The sequence below is a fragment of the Nyctibius grandis genome, chromosome 8 (genome assembly GCF_013368605.1).
Source record: "Nyctibius grandis isolate bNycGra1 chromosome 8, bNycGra1.pri, whole genome shotgun sequence".
Lineage (NCBI taxonomy): Eukaryota > Metazoa > Chordata > Aves > Nyctibiiformes > Nyctibiidae > Nyctibius > Nyctibius grandis.
In genome coordinates, this window is record NC_090665.1 from 25948698 (window position 1) to 25975819 (window position 27122).

The window sequence follows — 27122 nt, forward strand, 5'->3', positions numbered from 1 at the left end:
TAATTTGGAAAAACACTGTTGCAGAAAATGTGAACCAGCTGAGCAGCTACCTTAAAATTACACCCATGTGTAATTATTTTTGAAAAGTATATCAGTAATCAGGAAATACTTAAATCCTTCGTATACTTCCAAAATTGTCAGCCAAGATGTGAAGGGAGTGAGAGGCTTCAGCAAAACCCCAGCAATAAGTCCATAATAGCTGGTAGGATTAAAAATTGTTACCTCCTTAATTCTGAGATGTAATTAATGTGTATGGGTTTTTAATATAAAAAGTAGTGTGCTATCATCCAAATTGTTTATCCATTTAGCTGCAAATTGCCTTCTTCCTTGAAGATGTCTTCTGTGAGGAAGTCTGGCAATAATTCTCTCTGTAGCAGTTTGTGAATCTGGACTAAAACTGAGGTATAACTAGGTGTGCCTGTATCAGCTTTTTAGTAGCGATCAGGAACGCGCTTTTGAGGCAGATTTCCATGTTTCTCCCAGTTAACTGCATTTCTGGTTTGCACTGTGGAGTCTTCTCGGGGAGCACGAACTCAATTTGTTTCAGCAGCCTAACAGGAAGATGGGCTCTAGGATCACACCTACAGTAGCCCACCTGCCAAGGGGTACTCATTTCACAAGACTAGAGTAGAGCTGGTTGAAGTGAAGCCCCTGAGAAGGGAGTAGAGGCAATTTCTGGGACCTTTGCACCAGTTTTGCTTTTCCGTTGTGCAGTACTCGTTGCTAAGTTAGTCATAGCCAGCAAAACTTCTGTGGAAGGAAGGGGGGATTGGTGGTGCTGGTTTTGCACCCATAGCCAGAATCTGCATCTCTTTCTGGGTAAGATAGCAGAGAGTAAGTGGTTAACTCATCGTGCAATCCAGATTTTTGGTCTTTCTGGCAGACTGCATTCATTTGAGGTGACGGTCCTCCTCATCAGAGGAGTATTTATCCTTGATGAAGGACTCCAGCAGCTCACCCAGTTAGCTTGCAGCTACATGCTGCAGCCTCTGCATTTTCATGCTGTAGAATTCCTTTAACTCTGTAAGGCAACAAAAAGTGTACTAAACACTTCATAGAACAAAGAAATAAGATGTGGCTTCTGCCCTGCAGAATTTTTTTTCTGGTTTTAGGCATGATGTAACAAGTTTCCATTCCTGTGCTATTGTGAATTACTTGTCGATGAGGACACGTAAAAAGAATTTGCTGTTACTTGACTTTTGCCCATAGATACCGTAATTTGTTAGTTAAAACACCAGATTCTAATATTAACTGACTTGTGATATTTAAGCATCTTACATAGAGTATGTTTCACAGATGATTAAAATAATAAGCAAATACAGTGGTGAAACAGAACCTGAGTTTAGTCTGAGTCTCATGTGCTGCATAGAACCAGTCAGTTGTGGTTTTCGGCTGAGACAATGTAATCTTTAGATGTTCCATGTTTTTTGCACTATTTCTGCTGCAGATGGTGGGTTTTAGACTCTTCACATACATTCCTTTTAAGGTTCTCGTTTGCTTGAAAACAGTGATGCAGTATTTTTGCTGGTCGTCTTGTGTCAGATACACCGTCTCACTTTAGTCAGCATTGCATGAACATCTGTTTGACATAGTAAAGCAATGTGGATACCAAGCTCCCTCAAGCACAAGGTGCCAGTTCACGCTTTGGTCCTGGTAACTGCTATAAGTCTTCATAAGGTTTATTTTGCTCTTGCCATTTTAACTTGTAACTTAGTGTCCTGTTAGCTTTTTTCATGCAGCTAATGTTGACTCATAGCCTGGGGATTTTGTGTTGCCTGCTGCTTGTTTTTTGTTATGTTTGTCTTGTGTGTAGAAAATGCTTTTTTTTCTGTCATGTAAATAGCAGCAGTGACTTGAGGTGTGTTCTACAGTATGTTTGTCTAGAATTTAGCATGCACAAAACAAATACAGATTATCAGTGTGAGTCATACTAGGGTTTGTTTTCTTTTTCTAATTTCCTGGGACTGAAGAGTGCATTTAATCTGGGCCTGCTCCTTTTCTGAAACTGAGCTCTATGGCTGATTATTTGCTACTAATGCCATTCTTTTGCACTGTGTGTTATTAGCTTGGCTGCAGTCAAATGGAGTCACTTGTGTGTTTCTCTTGAGCCAGTCAAAAGAAACTGCAGATTAAATAAAATTACATAATTAGATTGTTCTTACTTTGTTCATATGTATCTTAGCCTACAAACAGCTGAAAAGAAAAATTGCAGTAAAGGACCATTATTTACTAGAAAGATCTCTTGTGGGAGAAAATAGACATTTATTCTTAAGAGTATCAGTTTTGAAATCCGTTTAACAAGGACTGTCTGCAAATAAAGGTAGGAATTAACTCCAAAAGATAACGTAGATATCTGTATCAGAAATTTGTGGAAGACTTAGTTAACCACAAAGTCCTCTGCAACATCCCTCAGGTTTTCATGGAATGTCTGCTCAACTTGTTCACCAAGTGCAGCAACTAACGTGGAAGGTAGAAGAGGTACTGACACCGAAGTTATGTCTGTAAAGAATACAAAGCAGAAATTCTTTAGTGGTCCTTTCCAGCAACTCTAGTGCTAAAAAACTGATCCCATCCGCTTGCTTTCATGTTTGCAACTCTCCCCACAAAAGAAAACTGAAAGCCTTCTATATTTCTCTAGCTTTAATTTTCGTTTTTGTGATTTTTTTTTTTTTTTTTTTTTTTTTTTTTTTCTCTGCATCCTTAGTTTCAGAACAAAAATCTATGTAGGATTTTGGTCTTATTCAGGGTTCCAGCAATGTAGCTGGCATTTCAGATTTGTATCCATGCGTGGAAAATAACAAAATCTGATTGTTCTTTTTAATGACTCTTGTAGGATTCATTTCAGTTGTACAGAGCTATTGACTAGACTGTGCTGCTTGTATTGCATTGAAAGCGTGTTCTCAGAACCGCCATGAAATCCATGATCTATACAGAACTGGCCTTATATTTGTCTTCACCAGATGAACATAGCAGGCAATGTTCAGAAATAGCAGTACACGATCTGTTTATTTTAATGTGAAATTGTGGCAATCACGTTTAATCCTTTACTAAAATAAGGATAGAATATTGCACCACATCTTCCTATCGAGATACGTAATACACTAAATAAACCAAACTGCTGCTGTTGGAATGATGACGGGAAATAACGTGAATATGTGCCTCAAGAGAAGGGAGTACCTCCTGAAGTCAAATCTCATGCCTTTCATGAGAAAATAAAGCAGTGCATCATTATTGACTGTTGTCTGCCTTGTTCACTTCTTTGCTAATTAGGAAACATGGAGTGCTGAAAAAAATAGTTGGTATTCTTCTGCCTTGAGCAAACTAAAGTTTTTGAACCAAAGAGCTTCTGATTATATTCTTAGTGTTCCTTCTTATGCTGCTGTTAACCTGGGGGAAAAATGAAAAAGGGAGGGCGGGGGTGGTTTAATGGGAGGGGGGAAAAAAACATCCAACTGAAAAACATTCCCAAAAAACCCACTCCTGAAGCCCAACAAGGAAAAACAGTTAAAAGAAGGTATCAATTATGAAGGAAAGATGATATGAATTAAAGTCTCTGAAGAATGCCAGATACCATGTAGAAAATGCTTTCTAAACAGGTCAGGAAGTATTTTCATTGACCTTTAAAGAAATACTGTTTTGTTAAATACAGTTTAAGAACATTTTCTTCTGTTTCAGCAGCACTGTTAAGTAGTGTGGTTCAGCTTTTGGCTGTTGGTTTGCAGCTGTGAACTCTCTTTGTGTATCTTTAAATATGTGAAAAGGTTATTTAAATAAATGTTTAGGAATAGTCTTACATCTGCTAGGTTAAGTATATTTTGGAGTATAGTAACTAAGCTGTTTAGAAAAAGAAGAGTCTATGAATTATTTTACAGACTACCTAGAAGGTATTTCTTCATCAGTTAGTTTATTTAAATTATTCTAAGAGAAATCTTTCTTAATACCCTTCTGCTGGATAGGGGAAAGCTAAAAATCTTGCATGGTTGTAGCAGGCAGTTACTTGGTTAAGAGCAGTGCTTTCTTCCTATTATGGAAAATAGTGAGCTGCTTTTAGCAGGAGGTGTGGGTCTGTCACGTAAACATAAGGAGAGCTTCCCTGCCAGCTCTGTGTAGTACATACACATGGCAACAAGGGGACAAAACCACACTGACTGAAGGAATACAGTTTGTGCTCCCCATAAAGCAGCAGCTGCTCCAATATAGTACAAAACAACACTGCTAATCTGCATTTGTTAATCTGCACACATAAACCTGGCCATCTGCCTGCACTTATCAGCAAAGAACATACTCTATCATCACAGTAGATGTATCATAACATTAAAATCCTTGTTCTTAGAAACTCTGCGGAACTTAACAACACTATGGGATTTTTTTCCTGAAGTTGAGTGAACAAAATATTGTAAGGTTTCTGTAGTGTGTCTGGTCTTTTTGTTTGTCAGTTAGGGAAATGCAATAGATAGCAGTGCACTTCAGTCACTTACATGAACTGGTAGGTTTTCTATGAACTATTAGGTTCATAAGAACTAGTAGGAAATTTTATTACCTTTCAGAAATATATCTCCAAATTACCCAAAGCAAAATCCAATAGAATTGGTCCTCTGTAAATAAAACAGTTTAAGACTTGTATTAAGACATTATCTGGTAGCTTGTTAAACTATTTGTTATAAACAGACTGAAATAGTGCCCTTTAACAAATTGACTGTCTACTATAAATGTGAAAGTTTTTCAGCTTTCCCCCATCCATCAGAAGGTCATTAAGAAGGGTTTCTCCCAGTGTAATGTATTTCTTTGCCTTCCCAAACTGTGAATCCAAGACCAGTGGATAAATAGCAAAGTCTATGTCAGAAAGAGGTCCTACAACTTAATAATTTTTAGAAGATTGGAAAAAGCTGTCTTTATCACAATTTATATAATCATCTAGCAATAGCTAGAGATCCATATCAGTCAGTTGTCAAGACTGATGACATCTCTCAAAAGTTGAAATGGCAAGAGCTCTTTATAAGCTTTAAGTTGGATGTTTGGAAAACAATTTAGATCACCTAGCAGTCAATATTTATGAAATAAGTATATACAATGTGAAGTGTGTATTGAAATTTTTTAAATGTTTGGTTTGATAAAGAAGTGGCAGGTTAAAAATTATTATGAGCTTTAAAAAAAAAAAAAAAGAAAAATTACAAGAAAAGCAGAGTGAATATGTAGATATTGGGTAAGCATGTTATGGTGGATCAGATTAATTTTACATGATGTAATTATTAAAACATATATAGCATGTACTATGAAATCTTGTTATATAGGGACACTTATGTTTCTTAAATATGAAATTGAGATATCTGTTTTATTATTAAAGGTTGCTAATATACTTTGAAGTAAATTGCACAGTGGCATTTAGGCAACAAACCTACTGCAGTAGCTACCAATTAAGTGCTGTTGAAAACAGCTAGAAAATGCAATCTGTATTACCAACAGCATTTGTTGAGAGGTTTAATTACAGAAGTTGTATCACCTTATCCCCTTTTCACTGACTCTCACACACTTTGTTTCCCAAACCTTATCTTCATTCCAAGTGTCCTTCATTTGGTGCCAGTCTTTCTTGACGGGTTGTACTGAAAACTGGACCCAGGATTCTAACTGGGACCTTGTCAAGGCTTGTAGGGCACAACATGACTACACAACTGGTGCATTTTTTGCAAACTAGAGTCTGCAGTTGACAGACACCTGTATGTCAGCTGCCTCTTTTGTGGCAGCATGACATTCATTGTATGCTCATGTTCAGGTGGTTATACTCTCTAACCTCAGACTGCGTCTGCTATTCAGCAATTTACTTAGGTGTTCTCCACCCTGATGCAAAAGGTTAATACAGACTTTTTTCTGACTCTCTTCTCCATCATATTAAGATTATTTTGAAACTGAATATACCATATATTAGTGACATGTGCTTTGATGGAAAATACCCTGTGCTTGATTTCTCTTCTTAAGAGCATCCTGTGAGGGAATAAATACTTGTAAAAGCTTCCTGGTCTATTACATAGGAAGAATTCTGTAAATCTGGGTGGTATGTTTCTGTTTTATTGTTTTGTGAAGGCAGCCAGTGTTTTTAAAGAGCTCAATTCACTTTGAAGTGTTGTGTTACATTAACACCTTTGATGCTTAGGATGGGGGCGGGAGGCAAGGGGGGAACAAACCAGTTGGAGTGAAATACAGGACTATGTGGTGTTGCATCCTAATACATAAAAGGGAAACAATGGGATGGAAAAAATGTTGAGGGAAAGAAAACTTAGTTCACAATTTTGAACAGGTTTTACTCTTCCCCCCCCACCCATTTCCCTTACCCCTCTTCTTAACTCCCCTACTCCCAAAAGCAAAACCAAACCTATCTAATGATATTTAGAAGTTCCCTGTGAAGACATTTTTGTGTATGTGAGGTTTAAAAAAAGAATGGTGTGACTGCCCATAGACAGACTGTAAATTAACTTGATTCAGTATATCATTTTGTCAGGGAAGCCTCAACTTCTGTATTGCCGAATTCTTTATGGTAAGATGTATCTAATAGGTATGTACCTGCAAAGAATGTGGTTATTCAAACTCTTGCTTTTAGTTTTTCTTCAGCAACAGGAAGAAATACAGAGAAAGCTTATGTGGTTGGGAAGTAAAATAATATGCTAATGATGGAGTTGATAAAGAGATATGTATAGACACTAGCAAAGAACTGCTAAAGAGAAGAAAATCCTGATGCTAAAAGTCCTACTCAATTAATTTACTTACTGAACTTGCTGTCAGTTTTAGTATAGTAATTAGACAATAATGGCATCAGTCAAATTACTCCAGTGTCTTCTAAGGTGTTATGGTGTCCCCAGGTATGCTCCAGTACTTACTTTCTTTATTGTTAGTTAATATCATGAATTGTATTTTCTGTAAGTCAGCACACGCATATGCCTGAAAATTCTTGTTTTTCCAGGTCAAAGCTTTGGGGGGGGGAAAAAAAACCAATCCTGCTAAAGTACTATGTACTTTCAACAAAAAAAATCAAAATAATATCCATATGCCTTTAGGCATTAAGGGATAATTTATCTGGTTTTCCCAGAACATGGGGAAACTGAGAACTTATGTAACAGGCTGCATGTGGCTTGGTATTTCTGGCTTGTACTGATTATGGGGGAGGGAGACGGATAATACAGCCTTGCTTGTTCTAACAAGATCTGATGTCTTAATGACTTAAACACAGTTATGCTCTTATCGTACAAATAGCTGTAGTATCAATTATTTTAGGTTGCTTTTCTCAAACAACTTTAAACCTTTCCTTTAGTAGAGAAGATAGATAGTATCTTTCTGATTACTATAGCTTGCATTTTTTCTAGCTAAGGTGGGACCTTCCATTTCAAAGTGGCTTGTTTGATTCGCTTCTTGCCCTTCCAAGCTTAGAGGCAGCACTAATTACTCTACTCCTCTGATTCATCTTCTTCCTTAGCTACGTTTCCCACAAATTTTGAATTCTCTTCAAACCAGATAAGTGCTGAGTTTTTCTTCCAGGCCATTGGTAAAAACAGTTAGAGATGACCAGCTGATAACTCATCCCTGGGGTGTTTCTTGGAAAATGCATGTATTCATTGCTGATTCTGTGCTTAGAGTTGCATTTTCAGCTGAGTTGACTGGATTATAGATCAGTTGAATGTATCCAGCATTAAAAATTCTATTTAATGAGAATATATTAGTATCAAGTTAGATGCCTTGCACTCATAATGACAGTCTTATGCTTTTCAGTTACATTTGTAAGTGAATTTTAAAAGTGGCTTATGTTCTATACTTATTTTTAATTAGCATTATCTTTTTATTTTAATAAATCAGGCTGCTCGTTGACTCTGGAAGTATTTTACATGAGATCAGAAGAAGGATGTGGGGCCTTAAAATTGTTTGTATTGTCTGTTAACTCTCAAAAAAAAATTGTTTTATTTCTTCTGGTCTTTTGGAACATCCCCATGTTCTTAGAGCTACAGAAAGAATAGCTCAATATGTACAGAGAGCTCTTCTTTAAATTCTTTTGTAATTTTTAAAATATAATATTTTTCTTTTCTTATTTGCTCTAGACTATGAGATAAAGATGTAGGTTATGCATGAAACTTTCAGACTCGCAGATAACCCAAAGGCTATCAATAATTAATATACTTTTTAGAAGATGGACTTAACTTTCTTGAAAAAAGTGGAAGATACTAGTATCAGCTTGTAAGTTACTATGCATACTTGTAGTAGAATTCAGATGTTTCTCAGTTTATTATCCTTAAACACAATGAGTGCCCTCAGTCATCAAAGAAATGAGCTACTAGCCATCTTTTTAAGGCTGAAACCTTGGACAGCAGCACAAAAGACTAAGAGCACTTACTGTCATTTTAAAAGGTACTGCATTCAGTGGGGTGACAACTGCATGGCTCTCCTGCCAGTTACATCAATTTTTCCTCTTGATTCTGGTATGAAGCTCTTGGCTCATAGTTATTTTTAGATAGTATTCATCTTAGCTACCATCTTGATTAATAAATTAAAGTTAAAATCATGCAAGTTTGTTTTCATATAATTTTAAAATCTGTTATTTTTGATCGTATCATCCATTTTGCTGTCTTATCCAAACTGTAGTCTTCTAGATTTTTTTTTTTCCCCCGCTAGTTATTTTATCTGGAAAAATACAATTCTTCCAGTATAATCACTGACTAAATTTGCCTTTAAGTTTTCCTGAGGGTATATACTGCTGATTTCTTGTTCTTTGCATTCCTTCTGTACCTTTCCCAACCTTTCTTTGCAAAGAATTTAAACTATGATCTGAATTTGCAAGTTTAATCCCAGTCAAATGATACTTTGTTTTGTCTTTTGTTCCACATATGGATGGCCTATATCTATCTTCTGCTGGTTATTTATTTTACAAATTCTTACAAGCATATTGGAGATAGCTGCTGGACTAGAGGAGAGCGAGCCAAATTCACTCCTTTGCCAAAGGAAAGGCTGAAATGCAGACCAAATAGCTGTGGACTCTGATGAGCTTCCTTCCTGAGCGAGCACATATTGAGAATAGTTCATGAAGGCCCTCAGGATGTAGGTCTGAGGAAAAATGAGAGAGATTACAGGGCTTGGGGTCATACTGGATCTTTTGGGAGACTTGGAGTGATGGCTGGGTGGGAGGAGAAGTAAATTTACTCCTGAGACTGGAGCACACAGTCCATCAATCCACAAAGCTTCGTTGTCATAGAGCAACTTAAATTCTTTCCACTTTGCTCCTTTTTGTTACCAAAGATAACCAGAACCAAGTGTTTGGAGATGCTTCGTGAAAGTGCCTCAGTTATATTATCCAGAGAGTATCATAAATCTGTTACAACCTCAATAAAGCAGAGACCTCCAGGCCTGTGGGTAGGCATGGTGTGATAAAGCCTATTGCCAGGAATATCTTTTCCCAGAAGGATGAGAGATTTTTTTCTCCCACGGCATAACTCCCACCTTTCCTCCTCTGCTTCTTGCAATGGCATCAGTGTACATGGTACTTTACAGATTAAAATAATACATTGCTAATCTGTTGGCAACTGGACATGCCATTATCTCTTAGCTTGTTGTCATAATTTCTGGGGGCAAAGTAACAGATTGTGATTAAAACAGGAAAATACTATACTAAAGAAAATTATGGATTATAATAATTGAACTTTTAAAATTTTATTACTTAATGTTAGTCTAGTTATACATTAAACTGATAACTGATACCAGTTACTAGTATTATACTCAGTTCAAATGGAATTCAGTGATAAAATGTTTAAGCAAAGGTTAGCTTTGAGAAGTAACAAGGTGAAAAAGAAGTTCTGTGGTACACAGCTCAGGGAAATGCCTTCCTTTGAAAAGTGTTGGGTTTCTGTGCACTATATGAGAGGGAGAAAACCTTTTCTTCATTCTTATTTTTTGATCTGCAGAGTGCAGGACCTACAGAAGAAGGGAATTGCTTTCCTTTACAAATTTGGCAGTAAAGTGTCCTCAGGACTTTCTTTCACTGCACTGCCAGCAGCATTGTAACTAAAACAGTAACAGATGGGGGTCACAATTTGCTCTTCTCTAAGCCCTTTTCATTAGAATAGCAGGTCCATATCCAGGAGAGATTGATTGGAATTCTTCTAGTTACAGAATAACTGACACTTCTCAACGCGAATATTTGTTGTGAGTGTCAGAGGCTTTCAGAGAATTTAATCTTAAAGTATTGCTTGAGTATGAGAAAAAACATCTTTAAGTGGGGAGTGAGTTGATTTTTTCCCTAAACGTTGTCTGAAGCCTGCGAATATAATAAATACTGTCTTGGGGTCTACATCTTCTGTAAGAAAAAATAATGCTTTGTAAATCTAAATTAAGATACTTGAATTACTAGAAAAATATAAATGAATGTGCATCCCAGATTTTATCTATATTTGACCTGAAATTGATATTACCAAACTTCTCAAATAAGATGTACTATTAGAAGAACTAATTTAAAAATAACAACAGAATTGTACTTTGTCTGGCATTTTAATGTGACAAATATTTTAACAATTGTGCAAAGTTGTACAATGCATCTAGACTTTAAAACTGCCACTCAATTTTCAGTTGAAAAGGCTGATGCTTTTATGTAGATAGAATTTAGTAAAACAACATACCAGGTTATTTCCTTTTATGAGCTTGTCCAGTTTTGTTCCAGCTAAAATGGACAGTAAAGTTTTAGTTCTTATTTAAAATGTGTTTACAAATACTGTGACTACTGTTTTCTACAGGATTTTTAGTGGGAGAAATTTCGAAGAGCTTCATCTACAATTCTTAGATGTTGAGACTATTCCTTTATAACATCTGTCCCACAGTTTCACTTGTTTTCTCTTCTTTTCATCCCAAACTGTGACATTTTTCTTTGAAAGAACTATTTCACCCTTAGGTGAATTTAGGTTATTTCTTTATCTAAAATCCATTTAAAGTTAATACAATATATAGTTAATAGAAAAAAAATACTATCCAGTCAACTTACTCTGCTGCTTTTGTCTCAGTCTTAGAGTGTGAGCCGCATGATTCAGGATGGGTTTATTTTCAAAGTCATGATAATGCTGAGCATGTGATATATGCCACTAGATATTAATTAGTGATTTGCCAAGTATTTTAAGTAGGTTTCTCTTAGTTTTAGAGTTTTTCAGAAGGTTGGTTTTATAACAGCATTGGAATGACTGTTCCCTAATGTAATGGAGGGGAAAGGGGAAAAAATGGCTTAGGCTTTTATCTGGCATTGGTGTCACAAACTGATTATACAAACAAGTTCTCTGCCTCATATCCTTCTATCTCACATCTAAAAATCTCACCTTTTCACTGTATATTGAAAGTAACTTAATGCATTCGAGCCATCAAGATATATGCACTTTAAGTGGAAGTTTATTTTATTTCCATAATTTTAAACATTAGTTTTTGTTATGATTTATTTAACTTCAGTGTTCAGTTTCAAAGGTTAACTTTCATACTTGCTGCTGTGAAGAAGAGTGTCACAGTAGACTGTTATACATTTACAGAAACTGTTTTTGCAATCTTTTACAGGTTTCACATGACTTTTGAGAGGATGCTATTAGTGGCATTTGCATAAGCAGTTTTAATCTGATTATATATTGAAAGCTAAATGATATTTTGAGGTGAAATTTGAAAGCATGGTAGGTTACTTGTTTTTCCCTGGATTAGATTGTTGTAAATTTCAGTGTGCAGTCGATAGTGCTTAAGGTAGGGCTGCTTACTGTTCCAGTGAAATGTTTATTAAATTAGTCAAATACAGAATAAAATCTGGAGACTGAGTGAGAAGACTATAAAGTCAGGCCTGTTTATGTATGTATTTATTATTTATTTTTTTTTGTGAAAGAATTGTTTGTCTTTATCTCATCAAGCAGAGTGTTTTCCCATAATTATATAGCAGTATATTTGCAAGTACATTCACTACTATATCTTGGCAGTAAATTTGTTATCAGTAATTAGGAGAGACTTTAAATTGTTGAATTGGTGTCTTGTTGAAATAGTAGGGTGTAACGGCAAGTTTTCATGTTGGATCGGGGTAACAGTGGAAGGAAAAGGTCCCAAGTTTACAAACAGCTGAACAAGACTTGTTAGGCAGATGTCTGGAACAATAAACGACTGATAATTGTGATGATTGATTACTCTGTAAAAACAATCTGTTTAAAAACAAACAATTTTTTAATATAGACACCAGTATCTGTAAAAACTAAATTGGGAATATTATTTCTATATCTTCCTGTGCACAAAAAAAAAGAGTAAAAATTACTGGCAATGCCAAATACTGGAAAATTAGGAAAAGCCAGAGTGACGTTTTCACTTGTCCTGGGACTCTGGCAAAAGCGTGATGTTAGTCTCTGAGTATGACAGCCTGTCTATTCACATCCCAAAGGGATAATCCTGTTTGAATGATGGATTCATTCTCACTGTTTAAGGCCTGTTGTAACATTTGCTACATGCATTCAAAGTTACTCTGACATCTTATTCCTATAGATATATTTGGGGTGGGGGTAAGTGTGTATATATAAACAAATATGGAAGAGTGTTAATGGACCAAATCTACAAGTGAATCAAGACATTAAGAATGTAGAGAGCCTTAAGTTTTAGTTCATTTAGCATCAGGTAGCAACTTTAATACATTAAAACTGGCTTCTATTGACTTTTTACTATGGCTGCAAAATGAAGTGTCACTACTTCTATGACAGACGTGACCATCTGAAGGTAAACATACAGAAGTTAAAGATCAGAATATTACTGAACATAGCAGTGAAGCTGTGAGCATTCAGCTGGCTAGCAGGGGACTTCAGAGAAAGTCATGAATTTTTCTCTTCCCTCCCCCCTGCCCTTGCCCTCCCGTCATAATCTTAAAACAGCAATAAAAACAAGATTTGAAATCCTGTTGCATGGAATTAGATGAGCGTGCACTTCAGTCATCATCAGAACTTGTTGATATACAGTGTGGATCTGTACTACTTGATTTAATGGGGTGACTGGTGGAGTAGTAGGCTGTCATATGCTGTGTACATCATTTAATAGATGAGAAGCATTTGCAGATATCTATTTTGCATACCCTTAGTGGTGAGACTTAAGGAATCTTGGATTTTATATCAGCTTGTTCAGACTGGTATTTTTTTAGTAACTACACGCTTGCTTTGCTAGAGCCAAAACCTAATTTTTCCAGTTCATGTCCCCATCCTACACGACAAAATTCTTTTCACTTTTATTCAAAACCCAGAGAGCTAAGATAAAGACAGCATTCACAGTAAGTTTTATTGTCTGTCATTGTTATACCTAGAATTGCCAAAAGAATTTATAGTTTATGTAAAGAGAATCCCACTATAGTCAGTTAGGGATTAATTCAAAAGCCATTGTAAAGGCCACGTTAATGAACGATAGAAGTATTTTAAATACTATGCAAGTAAAAAGTTTGAAGAATCACTATTGTCATGCCTTTTCTTTATTCTGAACCATTTCATAGTTATAGTCAAAGCTGTCTGGTAAATCAGTGTGGTCCAGTTGGTTGCCAGCCAGCCTGCAGCCTTTTCTGCAGTGGATACGGGGAACAAGTATCTGAACACCAAACCCTGTTCGAAGTGCTTCCTGCAACGGCAGTAACGTCCCAGCACACAGCCTGATTTGCTGCTCTCACGCCTGGGTGACGGGGGAGCTGGAAGCACATTTCCTGTTGTGTGACTGCATGTCCTGGGATGGGACAAGGAAGTTGCAGGTTATAATGCGCAGAGGAGAAAGGCATGAGGGATGTTCATGTTCCTCTTGTCTGTAGTAGCTGCTCTGGTTGAACCTTTCTGTGCTTGTTCATTGGAAGTGCAAAACTGACTTGGCTTTGTCTGTTTTTTTCAGTATGACTAAGTTGCATTAAATAGCTACTTTCTCATCTGAAACAGGCACAATAAAAATAAAGTTATTTGGATTTGATACTTCATTTTGAAGTACCTGAACTACTTAGCAATATGCTGTGCTTTTTGATGGTCAGTATTTATTTTGCACTCAAGTGCAAAGTGGATGAATGGGAAAAGTGCCAGACACAGTAGAAGGCATGTGTACTAATATGAATGTTCCTATCGGTTTGTCTTAATTGCAACATATGAAAATTTGAAATTGTCTTTATGAAATGAAACTGACTTTATTTAAAGTGATGGTTACAGGTGCATGTGTGATTGATCTCCATCAATAATTATAAGCTTATGAAATAGTTCTTCAGTCATCTGAGATCCCTCACTTCTGTACTTGTAGCTTTTATCTGTTGTGGGGTAATAAAATAATGCTTTAAATTAATATATCTGCTGTAGCTGCATTTTATACAGTAGGTACATGTTACTTACTAGAAGCTAAAATATCACAAGGCCCTCTATTCCAGGAGAAACCATGTGTGCGTTCTCTTGTAGGCTTGGCGTTTGTCTAGCTTGTGTTGTTTCTTGGGACTCTATAGCACCTCTTTGCCTTGCTTGGTATGTGTGCATATGTATCCAACATATAACTCGGAAAAGACTTTTTATCATAGTTCTTAAGTAATATGTCTCAAAATACCAACTATTCTGTGTTTGAGGATAAATACAGTGAGCTGTATATCCATGTCACCAATGATTTGAAAAACAATCACAAATGGTGTTTAGTCTTAATGCAGGTTAAATTTATTAAAATCTACTCTTTGAATGTTTCAGCAGGTTTTGATTATGTCTGGATGTAAAGAGTCGAAAGATGATAACAGAAGTTCTTATGGAAATGCATTCGTAACAGTAGACACTGGTAAGAATGGCAGGGGAAAATTCTGTGCCAAAGAGATAGCTACACCTGATAGTTCACTTTGTAGTCATGTTTCCCATAATGTAGAACATATGACTGATAATATTGCAAAATATTATAAATCAAGTGGAAATTACCTAAGAGAATGGCAGTAAAGAAGCAATTATAATAAGTAACCTTTGTAATCTGGAGCAGTGAAGAGATGAGGCAAAAAAAAATAAAGTATTCTGGAGAGTAACATCATCTGTTTTCTTGTTCTGCTTGAAATGAATATTTAATAGCAACTTAAAAAAATGGATAATTTTAACACTTGTGACGTTTCCTGTGATCTTGATTACCCATAAAATGTTGCAAATGACAAATGCACCAAAGGACTGATTAGCATCAAAATCTGTATCACTTGTTGTGCAAGTGTGTGATACTTGGGGAGTGGGTTTGTAGTACTTAGCTGGCAAAACTGATTAGTCCTATAGCCATTATGGAAAAGTATAGGAAATAAGAAAACAAAAATCCTCATTGTTATTTATAATAGAGTAAAATATTAAGAAATGGGAAACCGACTGAGCAACAACAGTTCATCTTACTGTTACACCTTCTATATGGCATATAGTACAGATTAAGTTCTTCCACCCAGTCTTTCATATCTATAATGTGTACTGTAAGAATTTTCTTTGGCAAAATTGCTTACTGATTTGGATTTATCATACGTTTTGGATGATCAGGTAGACACTGTAATGTATATTGCCTGTTACCTTTGATCAATAAATGTGCTGTGATATTTCTTCTTTAGTGAGAATTATATACCAGCTTTTCTAATGATGTCCATTCCATCTTGTATTGTCACAATATTGATTTTTACTTGTTCAGATACTGCAGATGGACTTGCCTATGCAGACAGACAGGTTTTTAGGTTTGATAAAATTTTTCTTTGGGTATTTAGGTAACATATGTTACAGATACTGCCTTCGATTCTAATATAACATACTTGAAGCCAATGATTTTAAATTGGTTGCTAAAATGTCCAGTAACGTGTCTCCCGTGTAGTTCAGACAAGTTTCTCAATAATCATCCTTTCCCATTTAAGGATTATGGGATTACAGAGTTTGGATGCTTGAAAAGAAAGAACAGATGTCATTCAATTTATAATTTTAATGAGAAGGAATTGTGGGAAAAAAAAAACAAACCACAAACAGACTTAAAACACAGAGCAAAATAAGGCAGTTGGAAATTAAGAAAAAATCAGGAAACAACAATTTCTACTCTTCTTTGCATTATTTAGCCCAATAAAAAAAAAAAATCAATGAAGTTCTTGTGGCAGTACCTCTCCAGAGACTTTGGCCTGGCTTGGTGTCATTCCTCTGTAGTCCTTACTATTCACACCACCTCATTATCCAACTCTCCCAAACAAAACTGTTTTCAGTTCCTCCGTATGTTCGGCACTCAAAGTGCCCATCAAAGATGTTTGTTCTGTGGTTGTACCCTGTTGTACCTGACAAACCGATGTACCTAATCAATCAAACTGCCTGGCTCTTGCCAGGAATCGCACGCTTTTAACGTTTGCACAGGGCCTGCGCTGATCCCTCCATGGCGGTATGTGGCACTGCTGATGGGACTTACGTTTATGACTGTTGGTCTCTGAATCCATCATTTAAGGACAGCGCTATAAAATACTTTCCTTCCCTCCCTTCATCTCCCCTCCTGTTCCCAGTTAACAAGGTGATTTGATAGTTGAGGTTCATATATGGGGATCATTCCTTTTGCCAAAGCCAAGATTTCATCATTATGCGGAGGACTCGTGTGGTTTCTGGACAGCAGGTGCTGACATATCTTGTGCTTCCAGCAAAGGTTTCAAATAAGACTGTTGGTATTTATTGCTGCTCTTGGAAGCACAGCAAATAGTTACTTACGTTCTAGTAATCACCATCTTAAGTCATTGAAATGTGTTATTTTGAAAATGAAAGGAGTTACCATTTTTCATGTTTCTGTATTGTCTTTTTCTGTTCAGCTGTTTTCTCTGTTTTGTTTCATTTATCACCCTCTTACTCAGCTTGCCTTAGTTGGGGAGAAAAGGAGGAGTGGTATTTTGCCAAAGAAAATCGTTGTTTACTATAATGTGAATAGGTTATTGCTGCAACTTACTGTTTTGAGAGCTACTAATTATGCAACACCTCCTGGAATAACATTGTGAACCAAAAAGGCATGAGGAATGAGAACATGATCATGTATTTTATTGTTTTAATCTTTAAATAGACTTATGAACTGGCAGTTATTTCATTACCAAAGGGAGGTGGAGTAGAGATACTTTTCCAATTCATTTTCATGCAATAAAAAGTATCAGTTTACAAACAGATATTTGTGAAGGATTGAGAACAGGCATCATTTTATCTTGGTAGCCAGTTAACTGAGAAGTAGTCTCTAGTTCACAATGGTCTCCTGCTCTATCTTAATTCTTTGGAAAAGAACATTCTAGTCTTTCCTATATGTAGGCCACAAGCTAATTAGCTTTTTCATTTTTAACAAGAGAGTTTTCTTGGAAAGAAAATGTACTTATTGAAGATGGTATCATATCTGTAACTATTTTTCATGTCTTTGACAAAGTAACTTTTAAGAAAAGCTTTAGTTACTATGTCTTTGACCTTTCCATTTTTGTGAAAAGCTGATAGAAAGACAATCCATTGCCTTACTAGTATGCTGCTTAAATTCCAGATTATTTTCAAAGTGGAGTGATGGCTGGCAACAGAAGTCTGTATCGTAGGTATCCCGTCCTCAGCACAACCCTTTTCTGCCTACCAATCTGCTCCTGTTGATCTGCAGCAGTTTCTGAAGCAGACATAGCCTGTATGGCCCTATGCTTAGGAGAGGCTTAGATTGATGGGGACCACAGCCAGATGTCCTGCAAAGATCTACAGCAGTGGATGAAGTGGACCTCCCTGGGTGCAAGTAGTCTATTAAAAAGGATTATTGGTGCAGCAGGATCTCTGTGAAGGCATGCAGATTGCTCTTTCTTAAGTATAAATTATATGTCTGAGTACAGAGTTAGTTGGGAAGATGAAAAAAACAGATCATAAAATTTAGAGTAAAGTAATTGTTCTGTGTCTGTGTGCGTGTATGTATGAGTCTTTCTCTGAAGAAGCCCAACTTTACAGGTTCAAGCTTGGTGTTTAGTCTGGATTAACCAAAGAAGTGGAAAGGCTTTTGAATATATTTGTTAAAACAACCATAATGCACTTTTCCCACTTCTCCTATAACATGGCTGTGGGCCATGTCCTTGTTTAGCAGCCCCTGTTGTGGCTGGCCTGTCACAATCCTTTAAGTAGGTGAAAAAACGTTGGTCAGCTGTCTGATTTAGTAATGCTATTAGTCAGCAGCTTGTCACTTACAAGGTTTAGTACATTAACAGCCATAGAGAAACAGGTTTCCTGTGATGAGTATAATTTTCTGTGTCTGTTTTAATTTCTTTAATGCTGCTGATAGAGCTCATTTAAGTAGGAGACTGGGAGATTTCTTTTGACCATGGCTGTTATTCAAGAAGAAAGTGTTTGACGAGGTCAGTTTCCCTCTCATGTCTTACTGTGCTGTGTTACGGTCTATGTGTTATTTCTATAAACCTTTGAGGAAAAGGTCAAATAACTCCTATTCTTAATGTAATCGCCATTATAGTAATGAGTATGATGACCTTATTTCTCTGCCCTTTTTATGGTTAATAAAGAAACAGCAAGGAAGTTAGCAGGAGCCTGTTCATATGCAAATGCAGGAAGATTTCATATTATATTTTCATATAAAAATTGAAGCTAGTTTTCATCTTTTTGAAGGTAGTATGTTGAAATGATCAGACCTAATGTTTTGAGTTCTTTAGCCAATACTTTCCTAGATCAACAAAGAAAGCTAAGCTCAAGAAAGATTCTCATGTTTCTGTCCTAAAAATAGATTTTTGTACATCAGCAATTTAACAAAAATCACAGAAACATTTCGTAGGTTCTTAAGCAGCAACTTTATAAAAATATGGTGATATTTGACATATGACAGAATGAAGGTGTCCCTAGGTCTTCGGTGCTTACATGTCAGAGGCATTAGCTTCAACACTGCATTTTTTTTTTTCTCTAAGATGCTGAAAGATACATGTTTCCCCAACATACAGTAAAATTACAAATTTGGACCAAGAAGGATAGTCACCTCTCAAAAACAAAGATCAGTTTTGCAACAAAAACCTGATTTTCTTAAAATGCCTTCCCTGAGTAACTTAAATCTATATTTCCAGTATTGTATTTTGGCAAGTCTCACACAAGTTTCAGCTGGGAGGCACGTTTCCTGAGGAAATTGAGTAGCATATAGAAGTTAAAAATCTTACCCTGGAAGGTCAGTCCCAAAACTGTGCAGATGCAGCCATCTCACCATAATGTTAGTAAATGAAACGTTAAAGAATGATATGTAAAGGTATACACAGAAAAGTAGAAGGAAAATTATAAGGAGCCCGTTCAGATGAAAATGTAGGAACATTTTATATTGGCTCTTCCTGCAAAAATTCACGCTTGTTTCCTCCTTTTGAAAGATAGCATCCTGTTTGTTTTCAACTTCTCACAGTCTTGTAATGACTTAGTATCATTCAGCCTACCACATAAAACCTGGCTTAAAGTCTGCATCTTTTTACACTTATTGAAGGATTTGTATTGTAACAGAGCAGCACGGCAGATTGCAGTGTTCAGCCATGCTGGGCTTTGGGTGAGTTGCAGGTTTTTTAGCAACGATCCTGGAATTTAGTTGAAGATTTCCATTGCTGATTTGGCCCTATTTTGATCCTTTTTTGGTTTGAGAAATGAGGGAACCACAGCTAACTCCGTCTTTACTCTTGTAGGAAAGCAGTGTTCTTTGTTTACCTTTGTTTAAAAAAAAAAAAAAAAAGTTGGGTACAAATACAGTAATATTAAGAGCTCAGTATTTGAAGCAAATGAGAGCTACAGAGTCTTTCTCTACATTTTCGTTTAAAAAGCTTATGTACTTATAGCACATCACGCAAACCTGAACTCGTCACCCCAAATTCTCTAGCAGCCCAGCTTGTCTTGTCGCTGCTCCTGCATCTCCATGAGGAAGTGGTAGTTCTCCAGCACTCCTAAGGCTGTGTTCCTTTAGCAGGTGTTCCGAGATGAACAGGCTTGTATACTTCCTGGTGATAGCTGCCTCTGGAGGTGTTTTGGCTGAGCTGCCAGAGAAGTTAAACCACTGCTTTTAATGTCACTACTATGCAGGTATGAGTGAGTCAGGAAGAAGGAACTACTTTTTATTTATATATGGATATGGTTGGTTTATAGCTGAAGCCCTGTTTCTCTTTTTCCACTTCTGTATTCTTCAAAGGTTGATGGAGATTGTTGTGACAGAAGAAATTCGGATGATATTTTATATAATTACTGCTGCTTCTTGGTTTAAATGTCCAGAGCATAAGAGCAAGGAGACAGTGCACATATGTAACTATAAATTTTTGTAAGGGATTTTTGTTCCTGGTTTGTCTGGATGGGATTTGACAGTGTGATCTAGGAAAATCTTCAATTATCTGCAAAAACAAAATCACAGAATCACAGAATCAATCAGTTTGGAAGAGACCTCTGGGATCATTGAGTCCAACCATTGCCCTGACACCACCATGTCAATTAGACCATGGCACTAAGTGCCATGTCCAGTCTTTTCTTAAACTCTGGGAAATTTGAGGCTGGTGCTATTTATTCATCTAAATCATAGAATCATATCCTACATTAATTTCTCATTTTAGTTTAACCTATCTAACTACAAATATTTTATTTTTGAAACATGGAGTACTTGGCATAAAGCACTGAAGTGCCTTCATGGTTTTTACCATTCGCACTTGATTCTTCCAGTAAATAGGATACAGGCAACTTCTGGAATAATTAAATATATTTAAAAAAAAAAAACAAAACAACAAAGTAGGTAGTGTGAAACTGTAAAATATGACAAACCAAAAATAATGTGATGAGCACCACTTGCTGGTTCTTGGTTCCAGTGCATGTCGTGCAGGTATTTTGTGTCACTATGGCCTGGAGTGGGGCAAGGTCTCACTTGGTTATGTGATTCAGAAAAAAATGTGGGCATCTCTGTTAAGTATGTAGTTAAGATTGAGTTAGTAGATCAAATTATTAAATTCCCTAACAAGCATAATGAGGAAACCTTAGGTAGAAGAACTTACAAGTGCTATCAAAATGCTTAACTCAGCAAGTATCTGTACTTAACAAATCCTTTTTTTAGAAACGAATTACATTTCATGTCAGATACGTATAGTCAGTTAATGATGTTTTATATATATTCATATAACTGATTACTGCATTTAAAAAGTTAACCAGATACAGAATGCTATAATAAATATTGAAAGTAAAAACCTTGCAGAACCTTCTATGATGTGTTTAGCGTGACTCAGTAATGCCTGTTCTTGCTGAACAAGCATCTTATCAGTCAAGCACTTCTTCTTCAGGAAGATACAGTGAGGAGGTAATTCAACGTGATTGTTGCATTGCAGGACAAGAATAACTGGACAACTGGGGTTATTTTAGAATTGTACTAGACATAAGTACTGTGTGAGGCTGGAAAAGAGTTAGGTCCACAAATCATTAAGCGGGGCAGACCTGACTACTTCAGACAGCTCCATTTTGTTGATCGAAATCTTTTAAACCTGTTGTTTCTTTTGTAGTATCAGAATCATCTTAATTTTACTATATGAATGTTAGTGAAATTAAGCAATAGCTTTGAAGTTTGTAACAGAGTTATCACCTATTGGCTCTGCTCATGAATTCTTTCCTCACCTCCTGCAGTATCGAGCCTTGGCCTGTGCTTTCCCTGAGCTGGAATTCTGCAATTTTCCCCTCTTAGTTGAGACTGGAATTTAGGTGGTATCTCATTATGCTAGCAGATTCATTTGAGACTCAGATTATCTAGGGGAGGGTCTTTGGTAAGGGTGCCTGGGGGCTAAAGGTACTCAGCCTCCTCAACTGCGTTGAATTCAGAGACGTGGGTTAGCGTGGTGCGGAAGGAGGTCCTCACCGCGCTCTTGGCACACCTTCTCGCTGCGGTTGTCCTATATGTGTACTCCCTTACTCTCCTGCTCTTCCTGTCTTTCTTTTATCCTGCGTATCAGCAACTCTGGTTTTGCCTGTCTTTTCTCCTTAAGTACGTGTCCTATAATGGTTATTCCATGTGATTAATATCTTCTAGCAGTTATAAATTCAGTGACTGTTTTTGTGGGGATGATCTCTGTTTTAGTTACTGTATTCTCTTTCTTGCTTTGTTTCTTTCTAGTTATCTTTGCTCTGTCTATACCACCAATCTGTGCTAATAATCATAAAAGGAAATGTAACATTAAGAACTGGTGTATACTGGCAGAACATTAATGGGAATTTCAGTTTTAGTTTAAGAAATGTCACTTACAGTTAGCATTAACAGATCAATTAGTTTTTAGGAATACACCGAACATTCAACGTACTTGTAATCTTAGTGCTTACTTGTGTGTAATGACTTCAGAGTAAGTTTCATCAAGCCTGTGGGATTTACTCTGTACTTTACTGTTAACTGAAGTAACTGGCTCAACTTACTGTTTTTAACTGTATTGTGAGAAATATGTGTATCCGAAAGCTCTGTTTTCATCAGGTAGAAACAGTTGATTACCTGCATAGCTATTGATACAAAAGTGGTATAAATATTCCTCCAGCTGATAGTAAAGAGCTGACCTCTTCTGTTCTTTGCTCAAGTGCCTGATCCAGTGTAGGCAAAATCTTTAGGGAATTTATGTAGAAATAGACGTGTTTATTGTGAAAGTGAGAACTACAGTGTGAAGACTTTTTTTTAAAACATAGACCACATTCCCTCACGCAATTCTTGCCAAAAAATTCTCGAAGCATGACCAACTTCCATAAGAACAGAAATATATATTGCTGTTTACAAAAGCTGTGTCCTGTCAAAGATCAAATCTCTTCTCCAAAGCATAGTGAGACTAAGGGACTTTTTCTTTTGATAAAAGACTCAAGGAAATAGCCATTTATTTATTTATTTTAGCATGAGGATAACAATTATATCCTCTGTTTTCTTTCTGTCTCTTTCTTCAAACACCATAGTGGGAAAGGGTTTTGTCTGTGATTTTCCTTCAGGGGCAGGCCAAAAAGGAACTCCTGACTTGAATATTGTTTCATGGAATATGAGAAATATCCTTAGTAGTTAGGTAATAATATAAGAGCTGTCTATAATATGCAGTATTTATCCGTAAGTATCTGTGTGTACAGTATCATATAAAGCTTTTGCTTAATACACTTTTTGATGTTTGTGACTTGGAGGTGGAGCAAGCTCTGTAATCAAAGATTAGGCAGAGAAAGCATTAGCAGTCATGCTTGGAATAATTTTCTTCTACAGTTCAGTAAGCTTCTTACTGAACTATTCAGCAGTAGAAAATAAAGCTGTGGAACCTACATTACTGGGAAGAAACTAACTAGTAATTACATGAGATTGTAGAGATTACTGAGTTAAAACTCTTGTGTTCCATGCAGGGTGCAGCTGGGAAAGACAAAACTGTGTTTGTGTCTTAGAAAATAAAATACCCCTAAGAATCCAGCATTTTGTATTTTTTTAAATATTTTGTACTGTGCCATGTAAGGCTTTAGTACTTTGCACTATTGTAGTGAAATGATCAAAGAATGAAAAGATTTTTTTGAATTGGCTTAAACCAAATCTCTGCATAACAAAGTTTTGTGATAAAACAGTGTATTTACTTCCTGGGTTGTTCACTGCTGCTCTGTTGACCTTGATTTTTTTTTTTTTAATATTTCTCTAATGGTTTTGTACTATGTGTAATTTAATGTTACTGATTTTTTTTATTATTTCTCTGAAAAATGATTTTTTTTCTAAATCATGCATCCTTATTCAAATATTCCGTGCTGCAATTCTGGATGTGGGAGGTATGTGACAGCATGAAATCCTGCCTGGGTGTTTTTATGCTGCTTGTCAGAATGCTGACATCTTGGAGGAAACAGCAGCATTTAGAGTACCATCTTGGTTACCAGTCAGCAGCTCCTGAGGAGTTTCTTCAGGCATTGTATTACCGGCTTGTCCAGAGAAAGAAGATATTGCTGAGCACAGCTGATCTTAGTTTCTGCCCAGCTCAGAATGGTATCTGTACTTCCCCCTCAGATATGAAAGGTTGCTTCCTTGTGTCATAATTCAGTCATAATTGTGAATCCAACTAGTAAAAGTAACCTCTCCCTCTTGCTTTTTTAGTTATACCTAAAATATTCTGTTCAGTACAAAAAATGGAACTTTATTTACTATCAGTAGAACTTTAAAATTGTTTTTTTTTAGAGAACTTCGGCAGTTATGCTGATAAACCCTGTATTTGAAACAGTAGGATACTATTTTTGTAGTACAGTTTTTAATTTAGTCTTTCTTGTTGAGCATAGTGAATTAAAGGATGTAAAAGAATGCAGCTTGTCTGACTCTTTCCAGAATAAGCAGAAGAAAACCAGTAGAGCTCTATGTGGAATTAAATAGTTTTCTCTTTCTTTCTGTACCTCCTTTTTTTTAAAAAACAAACAAACAAACAAACAAAACAAACAAAAAAACCCAAAAAACCCAAAACAACCGAACAAACAACTATTTTAGGTATAAGTTATCTTATGAGCTTATTTGGTTGCTTGTAATCTTCTGGGGGAAAAATCCATAGATATTAATAGTTTTAAATATTTTTATTAGTAAAGAAATTGTTTATAAAATAAAGTTTGATTTTTGCTAATTGGGAAAAATAGCAATTTTGTAGTTTGTTTCTTAGGATAATAGAGGCAAGTTGACTCAAATTCTTCTTTTTATTATTTTTTTAAAGATCTCCTTTTGAGCATCCTGCCTGGATTATAAAGAAAATAATTTGGAGTCACTTTTGAGACTCTGAAGATGCTTGTATTTGATAGATTATATAAAATAAAGAGTTGTGACATGGATCCAGTCAGTGTGGGTAAAAGTTTATTACACTTGATTTTGATAGTACAGAGCATTATCTAAGGTCATCCCTTTCATTGTTCCCTCTGTTTGCTTAAGAAGTACGCTGTTCATTAAAAATTTGCTAGAAACATTGAAAATGTGACTCAGCTAGCTAGTTGTAAATAATTTAATTTTCTTCATGGATTTATAATGTATTGAGCGTATTGGCAGTTCTAGCAACGCTTAAGTGGCTTTCTCTCTCCATTGGCAATCCACTGCATTGGCATGATCAAGTTTTACAGAGAAAACCCAGCATGGGAGGTGAAGCCTACTAAATTCCCTCTGGGAGAGTTGCCAGTGCTTGCTTTTGTTGAAGACTGGTCTCGGAGCACAGACACAGTAGCCAGCAAACTAGTCGTGGATCACCAGCTGGGGAAGATAATTCTGCTTCCAAAGCTGCTTGGAGCTTCCTTTCTTGTCAGACCTCCACTGGAAGGCTGTGGCCACTCCACAGGCAGGATATGAAAACAACCCTCTTGTGCAGCAGGCAGTCCGAGCGGCTGTGGATCAGCACAGATGACTCTTAGCACACCTTGAGCAGTAGCACTCTGTATAAGGCTGCTCTTATGTCTGACTGGGAAATGCATTTTGTGCACTACCTCCTCTCAAAAAGCAAATCCAGCATTTTCTTGCTATTTTAATATCTCCATTTAATTTTCTGGGGAGGTTCTGGAAATGGCACAAGGTTTTAACTCAGGTGCCGTTCAGACTAGGCAACAAAGATATAGCAAGGAAAGACCATTAGAGCCATGAGCCCTGGATGTCAGAGATGATCCAAGTCTTCCCATATTCCTTCCTGTTTTGCACTTGCTAAACTACCCTTCTATAATCTGAGCTGGAAACTCCTGCAGAACTGCATGGATTCATACGGCTGACCGAGGCTCTGCAATCTCTCACAAGGTTTTGAGACTTTACTAGTGGTTAGTGTGGTACCCCATCTGAACTCCTTCTCTGCACTGCATTTCTGGGCCAACAAAGGAGGGACTTTTCTGTAACTGTGTATAGAATTGCCATATTTCACATTGGAGTGCAGGTTCCTTAGGAGGCTGGTCATGGTTAGTACTCTGTCTTTTCCTTCTTAAATACTTTGAGTGGCAAGAATTCAGCTACTGGGCTCTTTCCTTCATTTGCACCTAAAAGCTTGTATCAGTAGTAGTCCACTAAAGGTCTGTAAATAAACTCATGAGGCAGATGAATATGGTGAAAAGAGTTTATTCTGAGTCAATCAGTGGTGGCAGGAGTGAAGAGGCACTGGTTCCTAGCCTAGCTGTACTACTTGTGCTAGGAGAATGGGTGGAGCGTGTGGCAGATGGGGCTCTCAGGTCACATCCAGAGCCCAAAGAGAACAAGCTCATCCCAGGAAGGGTGGCTGTCAGGAACAGTTTTGTGAATGTCTTTAGTTAGTAGATCAAGTATAGTTTGCCTTTTTTTGTCAAACAAAGCGACTTAAATGCACTTAAAAAAAATGTGTATGTGGTGCTGCCTGCTTCTGAGGCCAGCATCACCACTTTCATCGGTGGTACAAACACTAAGGGCAGCACGAAGTCTGGACCTGTTCATCTTTTTCCTGATGGGAATTCTGGAATGATGTGAATGTACTACCTTAACTGTAATGACTAGATAGCATATTGCTGTGTGACTCATGTTGCTCATTGCTGTTGCCATGGCTGTTATAGCTACCTTGTGAGATGTTTATATGAATATTTTTTTAATAGAATTGATGGTGTTAACAAGTGTTTGCGATCTTTGTCTGCAACATGAGCAGCGTTTAAAGGCAATGTTTTAAAAAATTCTGTCTTTGGAAATTTTTCTGGTTCATGGGAAATGTTGCTTAATACTTAAAAAGCTGTTGCTGTTCTTATGAAGCAGAAACAAATCTGTTTAGCTGTAGGCACTGGCTCTACAAACCGCCATCATTTTCTTATTCAGTCACAAGAATCTAATGTAAATCTTGTTTGTCGTCCTCTTTTTCTGTTGTTGTTTTTAATTGTTAGAAACAGTGAAATAGCCATTGTCTTTCAATACATAACAACACCAGAAGAAACATACCTCATTTTTTAACAGAAGCTATATTTGAATCAGTATGTGCTTATTTTAAACCTAGTTGTGCATATATAGCTGCATCTGCATAAAATAATTAGTTTACTAGAAGAAAAAAAAGAATATTTTCTGTCATGTTGGCTTTTTACCTAAGATTAGTATAATTGTGTCTTCTTCCTGGATTATGACTTTAAAAATAAATTAACTTCCACTTACTAGTGCAGCATTTTCGTGATGATGAAGGTTGTTTACCAGGCAGTTTCAGCTTTTATTTCCAGTACAAATAA

The 27122-nt window shown here is 36.5% G+C and overlaps 1 protein-coding gene across 4 annotated transcripts in view; it reads left to right on the forward strand.

Moving 5' to 3' along the window:
* The window catches only part of CAMSAP2 (calmodulin regulated spectrin associated protein family member 2), an 89598-nt gene that overhangs the window by 16076 nt on the left and 46400 nt on the right, over positions 1 to 27122 (forward strand). The gene's annotated exons all lie outside the window — the stretch shown is intronic.